Below are 16,821 nucleotides of genomic sequence, written 5' to 3' on the forward strand. Positions count from 1 at the left end.
TGGTGCCATTTAGGACTTCATTCTTTGCAGTACATACATTATATGCTGAAATTTTCCCTCATAAGCAATATACTGAAATGCATACACTCATTAGTGAAGCACATATACTATGTACTGAACTTTACATTATAAACAAATACTTTTAATAGCATTTTTGACTTCAGTGTAACAGACTTGAGATGTATATAAATTTACTTAATTTTCCAGACTTTAACAATTAAGTAATAGCTGAAAAAATTGATGGAGATTCTGAATTTTTGTGTATTGTGCTGTAAGTGTCTTTTGGAGCCCAGTATAGGCGTGCACAAGAGAATTTTCTCTTATTGTCATTTTGTTGTGATGTTGTACATAATACCCAAGAATTTTTTCCTCATTATTTTAAAGATGGATTCTTTTAACAAATGTAATTATTTCGTTGTTTTTTATAGGTAATTACATTTTTAAAATTGCTTAATTCAGCTCCTTAAAAACATGTTTGTTTAATTTAATTACACTCTGCTTGCATTCCATTTGAGTGACATACTCTCCAAAATGGAGTCTTATCTTTTCAATGTGGATTGCATGCATTTCACTTACAACTTTGTGCATTTCACCCTATGGCCTATGTGTTTGAGGGTTTCAGAATAAAGTGTATGTGTTTCAGTATACAATATAAGCATTTCAGTTTGTATTGTACAAGCTTCAGTATATAGTGCTATGTGTCACTACAGAGAATATACAGTAAAGTGTATGCTTTTCAGTATATAGCATATGCACCTATGTTTTACCATATAGTGCAAGTGTTTCAGTATGCATTTCAAAGTAGAGTGTATGCATTTCAGGACAGTGTGTATTTGCTGTTAAGAACAGTTTATGTCCCACATGGCTTCTTGTGTTTTGTCTTTTTGTTTTTTTTTTCCTCAGTAACTATGAACAACAACATACAACTTTATAACTGCCAGATCAAAGCAAGTATCATTATTTACTGACCACAATAAAGTAAACATTGATGTGACATTGACTGCGAAGTTTTCATTTAATAACAGAGGCAAAACCTGTAATTCTGAGAAGCGCAGAAAATGGCTTTCAGAATATCTGGATTTATGTGTTTCCATTAATTTGACAAAGAGCAGAAAAGGAAAATATACTGGACACATGTTAGAACCCTCAGGAACTTTAGATCCATTTATGGAATTTATCTTTTCAGTTTAAGTTTAAAAAAATGAATGCTTCTGAAACAGGCATGTGGTAATGTGCCTTACTGGCATTCCCTGTAATTAAATAAAATTTGTCAAGTGTCCGCTGCAGTGTTGAGAGGCATTTGTTTGTAATAAAAAGTTAACGTATAAAGAAAGGAAACTTGCCTTTTTTCCTTTTTATAGAATGCAGATAGACATCTTCACTGACCTTATTAGAGCCTTTTGGAGAGTGTCGCGGTAGGTCTCGTGTAGAATGGAGAGACAGCCTTGCCATTAACCGGCCGGGATGGCATTGTCGGTCCTCCATTCCTCCACTTCACACTAAAAGATAGTGTGAAGCGTCGTAATATTAGTTTACCGCGGTTTAGAAAAGGTATCCTGTGTTTGTAGTTGTCTGGGCAGTAGCTAAGGGCAAGGACGTAAAAATTTAAAAGTGCTTACGGTAACTTAAGGCAGAAGCGCAGTTTGCGTCTCAAAAGCCGGCACAGCTATGCGCGTGTGCGCCGGCTGCTTGAACTATTATAGTTATTTTTGCAGGGCAGGAGACGGCACTTCTTGCAGAAGCGTTCTCGTCATCGCGTGGTTGTAGTGAGATGACTTAGGACAACTTAATTGGTCAGCACAAGGGCGCCGAATATAAAAAGGACTCGTGGCCCCTAGAGGTTGGTTACTTTCTGACTAGATCTTCTTGGAGAAAGGTATTCGGTAGAACAGCTTGAATTTACCAAGAATTACGGCTTGTGCCTTGTTTTTGTAAATATTTGTTCATGTATAAATGTCTCCAGATTAATTTTGGTGGAGTTATTTATTTGGGTTATGGGTTTTGGTGCCCTGTTTATTTTTGTATATAGTCACTATTTTTGAGCTTCATTTACTTATTGTTTTTGTGTGTCTTTTGCGGTATTGGACTGTGTATTAATATATAAATTCCGCAGGACATTATTTTTTGTTAAGTGCACCTGTAAATAAAACCTCACTTATTTTTCAAAAACCCAACCCTTTTTGTGCCTGTGTCTCCCTGTCTTACACTATCATCCTGGTCACGCTCGGTCCCACATACTAGACACCTAGAGTGTAGGCTGGTGTCCCTAATTCCCACTACACGGGGTGTCACAAGGCAATTTTGTGTCTTCCTCATTTATGAAATACTGCTTCCCTGCTTTGCAGCTTTATATGTTGAGTTTGGCACATTTCTGGTGACATAATAGGTGCACGCCACATACTAAAAACCAGTTGAAAATTTATTCTTCTGTTGTTGCCATTAATGCTATAAGTATGTTTGTCAAAAAAATTGAACATTCTAAAGGAATGTCAGGGAGCCTTTTGTATTTGAAGGACTGCCAATATGAATGAGTAAAGAGTATAAAGGTTGTTGACAGAAAAATATATGCCAAAACAATGTTCAATCAACAATCTTTATCAAAAGACGTAATTCACATAGCATTAAAAGTAATCAACACATGAGACTTGGACAACAGAAAAAAAGCCTGGGAGATTTTTCTGCAAGTCTGTTGCATATCTAATTATATCAGTTTCACTTGATAAGGTATGGGAACTGTTATAGTCTACTTTGTTCTGGGTTTATTTCTTTTTATAAGTTGTTTTCTTTATTTACATTTTGACTCATAAAGTATTTGTCATATAAAAAATATGTTACTGGAATGCTGGAGTCAATGGTGTGTGAAAACATGTATGGCAACACATAAACATGCTCACAGTAAGATTGTAGTAATGTTAGTAACCAAAACAATAAAGTTGATAATATCCAAAGATACTTGAACAATCATCAGAGATCATTTAGAAAATCAGGTTTTAATTTTTGCAGTGGTATATTTACCTAGTGGGTTTTTTTTAGGAATAATGACAACTGTCTAAGTATAAAACATGGATTAGGAAAATTAACCTTCTGCTTCAGCCACCTGAAAAAGAAAGAAATGTATACATTAAGGAACCAGTGTTTTAAGGGAACAGTTATCTCTTACATGAAGGCTAGTTTTTGTGGCCCATAAAAATCTGTCTTCTATCAAGTGATTATATCACAATACTTCTGTTCCTATGAAAAAAAAAAAAAATCTCTTACTGTAGGGGTGTCGAACTCCGGTCCTGGAGGGCCGCAGTGGCTGCAGGTTTTCATTCTAACCATCTTCTTAATTAGTGACCAGTTTTGGCTGCTAATTAACTTCTTTTGCCTTAGTTTTAATTAACTTGACTCAGGCCCCTTAGTTGTTTCTTTTTCCTTAATTAGCAGCCAGACAATAATGAGACACAAAACGAACTGCCACATGACCAGCTAACCTGTGCCCATCACACAATATGTTGAAATAAAGAAGGGTGATGGTCTCAGTAAGGTTGATCTCTGAGGTCACCAAAACATTTTGATGATGTTCTTAGAAAAAACAGAAAATCAACAGTTTTTCTGCTGTGGCAGAATGAGAGCAGCGGCAAGCTGTGGAATTCAATAACGAGGTCAATTAACAGCAAGAATTGGCTTCTCATTAAGAAACAGGTTGGAGTGAAACTGGTTGAAGTTTGAAGCCCCAATTTAGCTGATCATTTGTCAGATCATTTCACGTCTCATTTCTGTTTCTTTTCATCATTAAATGGTAGCCAATCAATTCAGAGGACTAAATCCTTAAAAACAGGGCTGTTAACTGAAGGGAAAAGGAGTTAATTAGCAGTGAAACCTGGTCACTGATTAGGAAAATTGTTAGAATGAAAACCTGCAACCACTGTGGCCCTCCAGGCCTGGTGTTCGAAATTTGTGTCTTACTGAGACTGGCATCAACAAAAAAGGGCTGTAGTCAATGAAGTTGTATAAACACTGTGAGTGAAAGAAATGCTTCTGCCTTCAATGTATTTTATCTGAACATTCTATGATATCAGCTCTTATGGCAACACTGTTAACAAAGAGGAAAATTGTACTAAAATGTTTAAATTGCTAAAAGCTACAATTTTAAAAGCTAATCTGATATTAACTTGTACTATCTGCAGTAGTTTATAGTTGAGTGTAATACTTCTGTTGTCATTTCTAAACCACGTTTTAACAATTTCTAATTTAGCAGCAATTACTGAATACTCTTCAGAGAAATTGCTTATTGCATACTTCATGCTGCAGAATATTCCATATTTTTGCCTGACCTCCAAAACACATTTAGCAGGTAGGACTACCATGTATAGAAAAAGTATGGCATAAGTACATTTTCTTGACATTGAGCTACCTGTTAAACTTTCAGTATTTTGGTGGCTGCAGTTTTTACCCCTCCATTTCAGAAAATATCCATCAAAATGGGACAATAAACGTAGCACAATAACAGGTCTATATCCATGTTTCCATGTATCCACTTCTTACACCCTGAGGGCATTTTTTTTTTATCAATTTCCACCTGAGCGGAGAACACCATAATAAAGCCTTATTATGCAATAAATAAGGGAAGGACCGTCATATTTTCCCTAAAATTTGACATATAACTTCTCAAATGTGATAGAAGTTGTGTTTGTGTCAAATTTAAATATTTGTTTACTCAAAAACTGATGAAAATAGCAGAAAAACGTAAGTGGACACTGTGATTTATCAAAATATTTGTTATAAAATGGCACAACCCAACCGTGACCTTTAACAGTGAATGTCTTGTTAGGGCTTCATCCCACGATGATGAGCTTGGGCAAGTGTTATTCAGCAGACGCTGCTGTTACATTTTTTGGGGGGGGGGTCGGGGGTTTTGGCCTGTGGCAGCTGTGTGTTCGTTTGAAGCAACTATTGAAGGCATCATTTAAAATCTACTAGTTGAGACCTTTTAATTGATGTTTAACACTTGGGTATTCCTTGTTCAGAATAATTACTAGGCTAGTTTTAATTTTTGTTGGTGATGATGTATGATGCAGCATATGTATGATTTCTTGCTCAATTAAAAGTCAGCTGTACATGCTGTAACTATGTGATCACTATAAATTGGCTCTGTGTGTATGCACACAAGTGTATCTTACAATGGACTGACATGCTAACCCCCCCCCCCCCCCCCGACACTGGATCATATACTGTGTCCAGTTTTGCTGGGATAGCCACTTATATGCCCTCATGCACTGTTATGGTGAAAACCAATGCAGAAACAGGACAGATGATAAATAGCCTAGAACAGCACAATTCTTACATTCATGAATGTATTTTTCATTCTTATGTCAATGATTCATGTCCACTAACACTCTTAGTCATATCCTAAGCTTGCTAATTGCCTTAGCTTTAATGTAAACATAAGACAATGTAAGATCATGCACTATTATTTTATATCCCTAATTTTCTCACATTTACAGAATCTGAATGCACATACTTTTTGTGATAATCATTCTCTTTCTCCTTTTTTGTCTTGATCTGCCTTTTTTTGCCTGAAGCCAACCATGACCTGGCATGATTTTTGCTGAAGCGGTGTACTTAACTGTTTGTACCTCAGCAATCCATTCTTGCCTTCCAGCCATTATCACACATTATCAAATGTGGTTTTTAAACAATGCAATTTTCAGCTTTCATCCCTTAAAACTTGGTTAAATCATCAAGGTCACTTATTCCTTAATGTCTAACTACTTTATTAGAATAACTGTGTAAAAATAACAATTGTAACTTTTCAACTTGACATTTCATTCCTAAGTACTAGAACGTCCTCCTTTCCTGTTGTATTTTATCATAACTCTGTTATAAACTAATTAATATCTAGCATTCCAATAAAGTTCATAACAGAAAGAATGCTAGAGATGTTTGGAAAGCTCAGTAACTTGTATTGAAAAGATTTTGTCCAATAGATTTACGCTTGTTTAGTGGCCTTGGCATATTTTACAAGAGTAAGACATACTAAGTGTTGCTCAGCATAAAGTGTTTCATATTAGATAACATACAAAAATCCTTCCTGACTTTATTAAAATTGTAAAAGGCTTCTATATGTTGAATCTCTTCAATAAATGGGATTCCATAGTAAGACCACTGCTAGGCAAGAGTTATTTTAACAGTAAGACACACTAAAATGATCTCATTATGATATAACCTAAAATTGTCTTAGAAATACACAAATAAATACCAATCCATAAGCGAGTAATTTGTGAAAAGCATATTAGACAGAAATGAAGAAACAAACAGAAGATAAAAATAGGATAAACAAGAAAACTTATTCTTTAATTCCAAAGCAGGTTGAGTGAAAGCATAAAGAAATGGTCAATGTTAAAAAAATGAAGAAAGTATGAAAAGCATAACTATACAAGAAATATAAAAAGTCCAAAAAAAAAACAACTAAGAGAAAATAGCAGACACTGCAAGTAAGGATCAAACAGATATTTTTAAAGGTAAGAGAAAAGCTTAAAAAAATGCAGTAGAAGGTAAGACAATGAGTAAAACCTTCTTCCAGGAGTACTTAATCTGAAGAAGCAACAGCATAAAAGGCCCCAGAGATATGAGTATACACAGAAAAATGTTTGACAGTGAACAGAGAGCTGCAAATGAACCAAATACATTTTTCAACCATAACTTTAGACATGAAGTGGTCAATAAGAGTTCAGAAGGGTGTGAAACTATTAAAAAAACAAAGAGCTTGTCTGTCACAGAAGTTATATTCCAAACATTCAACAGTGAAGTCCCATTTAAAGATCAATCTCTTCGTAACTTAAATCTGTGTCACTTATTTGCACTATGTGTGTTACATTTAGATAAGACTATAATTGTGTTCTTTATTCCTTCATTATTGTCTATAGGTTTTTATTGTTTATAATTGTTAAAATTATTGTTTCTAATTTTAGTAAATTGTGTGTATCATCCATGGATGTACAGGTGTATATCCAGTTCTGATATACTGGCTTTGTCACTGTCATAAGAAGTTTACATGTTAACCAATTTTAATGACATATGGAGCATTAAGCCCAAATTATGTTCTGGGCAGTGTTCTGCTGCCATCATGTACATGAAATGTCATCATACTTAAAATAAAAAATCATGATTTTTTCCACTCATTCTGTCACTCTGTGGTAACTCATAAATATCAATGGGTGGGGTGGAGTCTTCAACCAAAACACAATGGCATGTAAATGAAAAGCTGTAAAGCCACTTTTAGAACAAACTGAAACTGAACCATTAGTGTAATCAAAAAATAGTAATGAGTGAATTTGTCATCAGATGTTGACACATATAGTAAAACTGATGTATACAGTACTATATGATCAAACCGTTTTGATATGCCTTGTGAATGTGGTCCTGTGAACTTTCACCATGGTGCAAGTGGCTTTATGGCAAAAAAGGCAAAATGATTGTGATCAAGTTGAAGGGCAATAACAGCGTTAGCCCCCAAGCACTGTTCTTAATGCAGCAATTGTCAATGTTATTGTCAGTGGAAACATGGAAGTCTGTAAGCATTGTGCAGTGGTACCCTACAATAACACAAGAGGTTGTCACTCCTGCAGATCAGACAGTGTAATTGTACCCAGGAATGCACAAGCAACAGAATAAATATTATAAGACAAATGCCCAAAGAAACGATGCTTTTACTGTCCCAGTTGCAGTTTCAAAATGTGCGTTTGTGACTTGTTTCAAAACATATCATACAAATGACATGTGCTAAAACTGCATCAGTACAGCAGTGGACACTAGACATACCTTTCCTACTGTATTTATATTGATGTTTTAGTATTTACATGAGTCTGTTACACATTATAACAGTTCTTGTTGAAAAAGAAAATCAGTTTTATTGGCTCAATTTTCCAGGATAAACGTAACACAGAGGGGGCTACAATAATATTTTCAAAGTTTTTGGTCATTTTGTGAACATTTTCTCAAATTTTGTTTGATATGCTTAGACTCACTTAAATGAAAGTTGTGTTGAATGTCAAGCTCTGTTTAAAACTTACAGGAAAATGTGATTTGATTTTGCTCTTGCTCAAGTCAGCGTGTACAGTATATACTTTAATCAATGCTTCAATTGCTTTGCTGTTTACATCTTTCAGTTTTTGAAATTTTTATTTTAGCATTTCTCATAATTTTCTTGTTTTATTTTGTCAGAATTGTATAAGATACTTCTTATTCAAGCCTTTACGTTGCTGAAACACAAAATGTATTTGAATAAATAGGTTACCATTTTCTTCTAAAAGCAAAAACACAGCATAAGTAAGTATTGTTGTATAACAATGGTACAAGGGGTATTATTTATCAGTGTAGTATGTGTTTGTGTGGGTGCGTGCGTTCATCCTGTAATGGACTGGCACCCTGTCCAGGGATTGTTCTGTCTTGTGCCCGATGCTTGCTGGTATCAGTAATATTTTCATAACAAAAACGCGAACTAGAATTAAAATATTGGTTTTTGTTTTACAAGAACGATAACTGAAATTAAGGCAAACAGAGAAACTAAAACTAAATAAAAATAAAAATTAGTGATATGTGAACGAACTAAAACGAGAACGAAAATTGAGTAAAAACGGAAAAAACAGCAATAGTATTTTCGTTCAGTCCGGTTCAGTTGTGCAGAGGGGTTGTTTGTAGGTCGCTATGACCGTTCAGTTATATTGCAGTGTTGCTATTTTGCTGTTCACTATGCTGTGATCTCGTAACTTGGGCTTACTATAGTCACGTGGCGCAACTTCCATAAAGGACCGTTGGTTGTTTGTTGCGCACATTTGTCTCATCGGGTTGAAGCAGTAAGCAAGTGTGGTTAATGATGGCGATATTTGCACAGATGTTTGCGGGTAGAAAGCGAGGAAGTAATGTGTGGAAATACATTAATTACAGATGATAATAAAAGCAAATGTAGCATGCATGAAGAACAAAAGGGTCTCGGAGTCTCAGTGCAGGGCCAGTGGATGGATCAATGCTTAGTGGAAGTCCGGCACTTCATACAGTGACATGCGGTCTCACCTGTCATCATGAAAAGTGAGAAAAAATTAATAATGATAACATAAAATAAATTTGTAAACTGGTCTGTGCTATAAATTTGTTTTCTGTATGATCCTAATAATTTTGATCGTTTTTATAGTCAAAATCACTGAATTTGTGCATTTCCTGATCAAATATAGGGGAGAAACGCAAAGTGCGGCAGCAACTAGACGAAACGAGTCTCATCTCGGACAGTGCTGTCCCTCACACTCTGGGATGATGCATGCAATTGTCGTGTGTCTGTTGCTGTCTCTCTGTATGTGACCAATATAATGTTTGCACTTGCGTTTATTATACAACCTGACTTTCCACAGTCTGGCTAATATCTTTAATGAATTTGTGTGACATATTTACTCTTACTGATCGGACATAAAACCACAGTGAAAAGGCACGAGTTGAGGCAGACAGTACCGAGCCGCACTGAAGCCGAACAGGTGCTTGTTTCTGCTGTTTTACGCAGAGGCTCTTGGCACCAATAAGTTACCGATATCAGAAAGTCAAGTGCACTGCAGCGGTCCGTTTATTTTTATTTGTTATTTCAACCGACTGCCAAAATGGAAGATTAAGACTTTTAAAACTAATAGAAAAATAAGGAGGACTGTTACAAGAAAGTGACGGAGATTTTCGTGGAGAAGGATAGGCGCATTTACAAGTAAAGGTAAGACCATAAATGGTTTTCAATTTAAAAAAAATTGGATCAGACTAAGAAAAAAAATCCAATATTTAAAAAGTACATTTTGACCTTAAATAAAATATTCTTTTGATTTCCCTGTTATCCTTTTGTTGAACAGTCTATTAAAATTGATTAAAGCATCAGAGTTAAAAGTTTTTAAAAACAACTAAATATTTCAATTAAGGCCAAAATTGAAATCCGTTTTTTTGTACGCTACTCTATACTTTCATTTGAATTGAATAAGTTTGATTTATGAAATTGCAATAGCAAATTTAGAACACATGGAGGGTGAGGAGCAAATGTGCTCTCTCCGCTCTCTCTCATCACTATAAATGTAATGTTCTTTCTTAGCCAAATATGTACCTTACATATGTGTGTGTAAAGAATGCTGATGAGATATGAAACATAACCAGTAGTCAATGTGCATGTTGCCAAATGAATAGTGAATAAGCTACTCTTTGGGGTTCATATATTTGAAACTCTGTCTCTGAAGGAGTCAGTGTCTCAGCAGCCATGAACCTCACCGCACGTCACTGCTTCAGTACTGGCAGCAGAAATCGTCAACATACAATCTGCTGGCTCCAGTGGCAGAGGACCTTGTCTGTGCACCTGCATTACAGGCGCTCGTCCAGCGAATATTTTCACTGTGTGGCTATCAGCACAATGGATGTCATTGCAACATGAAAAAATCTCTCGAAATCTGTGCTTGTTTAAAGCTTAACAGCAATGGGATTGCACAGACTGGTTTCTTTGGTTGAAGCATTTGATCTTGCTGACAACACTCATTAGGCCACTTAATCTGTTTGATCATTGATAATCAAGCTGTGTTTAACTGCATTATGAACTGCGAGTGTATTTTGTTGACTGAAACATAACTTGCATTGAAATATGTGAAGGCCAGCATTTGAGGTCTTGCAACAGAAAAAAAAACTAAAATTGTATTAATAATATGTAAAAAAGCCAGAACTAAATAAAATAAAAACTAAAATTTTAAACACAGAATTAAATAAAAATAAAAATTGTTGACTCCCCTGAAAACTAGAACGAAATAAAAATTAATTTTATTAAATAAAATAAAAACTAAAACTACAATTAATACCAGAACTGAAATATCACTGGATAGGCTCCAGCTTCCCTGCCATCCTTCTCTGGAAAAGTGAGTTTACACGATGGATTGATGGATAATATAGGATGATACCTCAGTGTTGACTGCTGAAGTAAATAGATATTGAGAAAGTGTGAATGTTATCTAATAGCTATGAGGAATGGTAAAAAGGAATATTACAGTAAGATAAAAGAAAGAAGGAGTAGCCATAAAATTTAATAGTAAGACTTTTCCTGATTAATATAAATATAAAGGAATTCTTTCCCCATTCTAATCAATGGACATTTTTAAGATGGCCTTGCAGCTTTTACAGATGTTGTGGTTTCTTTGATTGCCTTTCCTTTAAACCAACTGCCAAGAAAACACAATCTTAGGTTTTAAAAAAATATATTTTATCTGTTTTGGTTATTTGTACCTTCTTTATTCCTTACTTTATCCAAATAATTGTGTTCAAATTAAAATTTGTTTGTCTTTTCAATAATATGTACAATTTATTTCTTCTTTGAAAAATGGAGGTGTGGTATTAGATAATGGAAATTAGGATCATAGTATTATCATAAATAAACTAAATTATTATTATATTTTTGAATGTTAACCAGTGGAATGCTTTTTTTTTATTGAGTACTGAAATCTGAGTTATACAATGTTAAAAGTCATTTTGTCTGCTGGTTATAAATGCTGTGACTAACTCTCTCCCAGGGTTTTTACTTCACATTATGTATGCTGCCTGTGTCTTAAAATAGCCAACCAAATTGTGTAACTTTTAAGTTCATTATAGTATTCTTTATTAGCCTGCAGCAAAAGCTAATCTCAATCTGGTATTATGAATTTGTGGAAAACTTTAGCAAAAAATCTTACTACAGAAATTGTTAAGCAAGAATTCTGTGAATTATGAATTGCTGCTTCATATGATGTTCCAGTTTACACTGGAAGAAAGAATATTGTCTTACAGGAAGAAGCATAGTATGAGAGTGATTTGTAGTGAATCCTACATTTATGTCGTACCTTCCAAACAGTGCTATTCCTAATGGAATATTACTGAGAGTGTGCTCTGCTTCCTGAAGTCTGTCACTAGCTACTTGGTTTTGTTGATATTAATGGACATAGGCTTCTCCTGGTATCATTGTGTCAAAAGACAAGTCTCTTTTGTATGAGTTGTTTCTTTACTGTTAGATTACACTTATGGTAAAGGGGGCTCAGCACACTAGTTTGTGGAGTGTGTGAAGCCAAAATTAAAGGTCAGTACAAAGGAAGTGATTTTAGCAATCCACATATGCAGAAGTAGTCTAGTTGGGAATTCTAAATTCATTTGCATTAAGTCCCAAGTATAGGTGTTTGTTAATTAGTCTTGACAGGATTACAGTCTATGAATTGTACTCTGGTATAGAAGTTTTTATTATGCAGCTTATCGTATCATGTGTGGACTGGTTGTGGTGTGTGGACCACCAGGCAGGCACACCACCAACCAAACCCGAAGACACACACCCACAACACCTTCTCCCGTTTACCACAAGCACAGCACAGTTCATTTCCACAGCACAACAAAATATTCTCTTCTTCTTCTCTCTCTCTCTTTCTCTTTTTCTTTCTCTTTTTTTCCCTCCACTCCTCCGGGCAGGCTTTGTCCACCTCTTCCTGACTCTGGCTCCCAGAGTAGTGACTGCTGGCTCCTTTTATAAGGCACCCAGAAGTGTTCCAGATGCTCATTGACATATTTCCAGCAGCAATTATGGGTGTGGCGGAAGAGCTGCACTCCAGGGTTCAGCAGTAGCTGCAGCAACCCCTGCCGGTGCCCATAGAACCCAACAGGGCTGCTCCAAACTCCAGCTGTCATGGAGCCCAGCATGAGTCTGAGGCATCGCTGCAACCCAGGGGGGGAGCTGCAATCTAGCGCCCTGGGGGAGGTAATGCACTGAATATGCTGCGTCCCCTGGTCTTTCCGGCGTGGAGGTGTCCCGGCCGGGCAAGTGTCCTGGCTGTACGCCACAGGTGATAAGCAAACTGGAGGTGGTCCAAACTCTCTGGAGTACTACTCTTTCAAAGCATATACAGTAATCCCTCCTCCATCGCGGGGGTTGCGTTCCAGAGCCACCCGCGAAAAAAGAAAATCCGCGAAGTAGAAACCATATGTTTATATGGTTATTTTTATATTGTCATGCTTGGGTCACAGATTTGCGCAGAAACACAGGAGGTTGTAGAGAGACAGGAACGTTATTCAAACACTGCAAACAAACATTTGTCTCTTTTTCAAAATTTTAAACTGTGCTCCATGACAAGACAGAGATGACAGTTCAGTCTCACAATTAAAAGAATGCAAACATATCTTCCTCTTCAAAGGAGCAAACAAATCAATAGGGCTGTTTGGCTTGTAAGTATGCAAAGCACCGTGGCACAAAGCTGTTGAAGGCGGCAGCTCACACCCCCTCCGTCAAGAGCAGAGAGAGAGAGAGAGACAGATAAAAAAATCAATACGTGCCCTTTGAGCTTTTAAGTATGCGAAGCACCGTGCAGCATACTTAAAAGCTGCACACAGAAGGTAGCAACGTGAAGATAATCTTTCAGCATTGTTAGACGAGCGTCCGTATCGTCTAGGTGTGCGAACAGCCCCCCCTGCTCAATCCCCATACGTCAGGATCACAGATAGTCAGCGCAAGAGAGAGAGAAAGAAAAGTAAGTTGGGTAGCTTCTCAGCCATCTGCCAATAGCGTCCCTTGTATGAAATCAACTGGGCAAACCAACTGAGGAAGCATGTACCAGAAATTAAAAGACCCATTGTCCTCAGAAACCCGCGAAGCAGCGAAAAATCCGCGATATATATTTAAATATGCTTACATATAAAAATCCGCAATGGAGTGAAGCCGCGAAAGGCGAAGCGCGATATAGCGAGGGATTACTGTAACCATAATGAGATTGAGTCCCCCTTGACCTCAAACTTATTTTGTAATATTCTGAATATAAAATAATTAGCTTAATAATTGTATTATAGGAATTTTGAGGCTGACATTTATATTAGCCTTTAGTCCTGCTGAAAGGCATCAAGATAACTGCTCCTAGTATTATAGCATGCAGACATGCTGTAATATTATGAAATCAAATTCAATACTTTTCCTACTAATGTATTTTTAGGATAAGATTGCACTAGAAATGCTCTGACTTTTGTTGTGTATCTTTATTTCTTTCCACCATTTGTATATTGGTTAATAACTTAGATGTGTGTCTCATTGTCTCTTTTAAACTTAAGCATTATTCTTTATTCACTTGTAAAAGATTCTGGTCTGATGTATGAATAATTCCCATTGACCATATGGCATAGCTGGCATCTAATTTATGTTTCTGTGGAGCAATTTAGCCTAGTAACATGATACCCTTTCTAAACTGGTGTAAGGATTTTAAAATGAAAGAGTTATGAAAGGAATGTCTCTGACTGGCAATTCTTGCATCACGAGGCATGCACTAACTGAATGTTTGCTTCAAGCAGGTTGTTGTCTGGATATGACTTAATGCATGTGACTTTTACAGCACAGAAACCAAACTTTGAGTGGGTTCAGCAAGATGGCAGCCCATCTCAGAAATCTTATACTTGTTTCAGAGAGCAAGACTGATTGGGAAAGGCAAATTCGAGTGAAAATTTGAGAAATGAGACATGGTAAAAAGGCCACACTCAAATGTATGCTTAACTGAACATGCACATCTTTAGAAATGTGGAATAAAAACCAAAGGAACTGTTAAAAAACCAACATAGACACAAGGAGAACGTTCAAACTGCACTCAGGAATTTTGACCCAGGATGTTGAACCCATCAAGTGGAAGCACTAACTACTATGCTGTCATGCTATGCCAGGTCAGGGAATTTGAAATGAAAACAAAGATAATGGGAATTCGCTGTATACTTGTATCCTTGACTTCCCAAAGGAGTTAAACCCAATCCATACATGCATGGTAACTTGTATCTTGTGCTAATCAACATAATCACAGCCATATACAGATGCTTTTATTTTTAGCTCTGTCTGCCCATATAAACCAGCAAATGTAGTAAATGTTTATAAATTACTTGTTTCTTATGAATGCATTTTTGTAATTGATGAAGCCATTATTGCTTGTTCTTACTTCTTCATGAACACAAACTGACAGCAGTACAGACTGAACCCCCAACCCACCCACCCCCCCCCCCCCCCCTTTCTATCCAGTGAAAATCATCTTCACACCTGTTCAGAAAGGCTGCTCCAAAAACACATGGAGATGCCTTGTACGGTTTAATTTTGGTATGAATGCTGAAATAAGATCAAATATTTAAAATTCAAAGACCTAGGTTTCAGAGGACCTAAATGCAAAATACCAGTAACTGCAGGGGTTTAATGTATGACTAATTACAATACAGTGGAACCTCAGTTTGCAAGTAACTTGGTTTATGAGTGTTTTGCAAGACGAGCAAAAATTTTTAATAAATTTTGACTTGATAAACGAGCGAGGTCTTGTAGTACGAGTAGTATGTATACACTTTGTCTGCTGAGCGTCATGTGATCACAACTGAGCTGATGGTTCTTCTATCTCTCGCTGCGGGATTGTGGGCAATCGTCTCCTATTCTCCGTCTGAGTCAGCGTGCCTCACTCATAGTAAACATCTATACGAGCGTATACTGTTTACTACAGCATTAGCATTGTGACTGTGTGTGTGCGCGCACGCTTATGTGTGTGTGCTCGCTCATGCGCGCGTGTATGTGTGCGTGTGTGTTTGTATGTGCGCTTGCGTGTGTGCTGTGACATGCAAGTCCCAGTCTTGCACACTAAAACACAAAGCTGAGTCTCAGTAAACACCAGCTTTATTCAGCTTGAAACAGACAGCAGTCAGACAGGGCCCTGCGCATTTATAATGCTCCTTGTTCCTTGTATCACCCCTTGACAGCAGGCACTTATAGCATGTCCGCAATCTTTTCGGATTCGCTTTTACGGTGAACTGCTACAGCGCTGGGAGACTGCGATTGCTTTGGGATGCTCTTCCGCATGTTGTCCCGTTGGGTGGAATCCCACAAGAGTTTAGAAACTCACTCTCACCAGCCATGATTCTTTTCAAAGGTAAAGTGCAGGTTAATTTGTTTTATGTATTTTTACTTTATATTTTGTATTAATCATTTTTATATGGATAGTTTTGGGTTGTGGAACAAATCATCTGAGTTTCCATTATTTCTTATGGGGAAATTTACTTTGATATACGAGTGCTTTGGACTATGAGCACGTTTCTAGAACGAATTATGCTCGCAAACCGAGGTTCCACCGTAATTTGCAGGCTGGAAGTTAAATCACAAAATTAAAATTAATGTCAGGAATTAATGAAAACCCTAGTGAAGTAAGGGATGATTTGTATTAAACAATGTCTATTGAGAAATGAGCTTTGAAAAATATGCCAATTTTTCTACCCTCTGAAACCTACATACTATTCAATGTTTGGAAAATGTCCAGGATCTGAACACTTGGAGATCTTTATATAGATAATGTCTTTGCATCTTATGAGTAATTACGCTTCAAATTTAACTTCCCATTAACACAATTTTTCTACTACTTTCAAATCAGAAACTTTGCTAATAGGAACCTGCCCAATTTTCCTCACCTCCCACCCATTTCTTTTCCAAGGCCAATACTGATCAGTCTTGAAGACTCAGACAGCATCTCAATAAAATATAAAACATTTTAAATTCTGTTCCTTTCAAAGATCCCAGGGTACGATGGGGAAAGGATTTTTCACTTAACATTTCAGAAAAGGAGTGAAAGGAAGCCATGAATAGAATATACTCCAGCTCTATATGCACAGAGTATTCAATGACTAAACATAAAATCTTTTATTGAACATATTTATCTCATTTATAATTGTCCAAATTGTACCCTGGGCAAGATTCTACCTATGAATGTTGCAAGCTATCTCCAACCCCACAAGTTTTGGGCATGCATCAAATTAACATCATTCTGGACAAAAATG

At 36.5% G+C, this 16,821-nt stretch overlaps 1 protein-coding gene and 1 long non-coding RNA gene across 2 annotated transcripts in view; one reads left to right on the top strand and one right to left on the bottom strand.

Moving 5' to 3' along the window:
- The window catches only part of fam172a (family with sequence similarity 172 member A), a 744,353-nt gene that overhangs the window by 653,179 nt on the left and 74,353 nt on the right, over positions 1 to 16,821 (top strand). The gene's annotated exons all lie outside the window — the stretch shown is intronic.
- Positions 1 to 16,821, bottom strand: part of LOC127528864 (uncharacterized) — a 109,263-nt gene that overhangs the window by 879 nt on the left and 91,563 nt on the right. The window lies entirely within an intron of this gene.

This window comes from Erpetoichthys calabaricus, chromosome 7, assembly GCF_900747795.2.
Source record: "Erpetoichthys calabaricus chromosome 7, fErpCal1.3, whole genome shotgun sequence".
Classification (NCBI taxonomy): domain Eukaryota; kingdom Metazoa; phylum Chordata; class Cladistia; order Polypteriformes; family Polypteridae; genus Erpetoichthys; species Erpetoichthys calabaricus.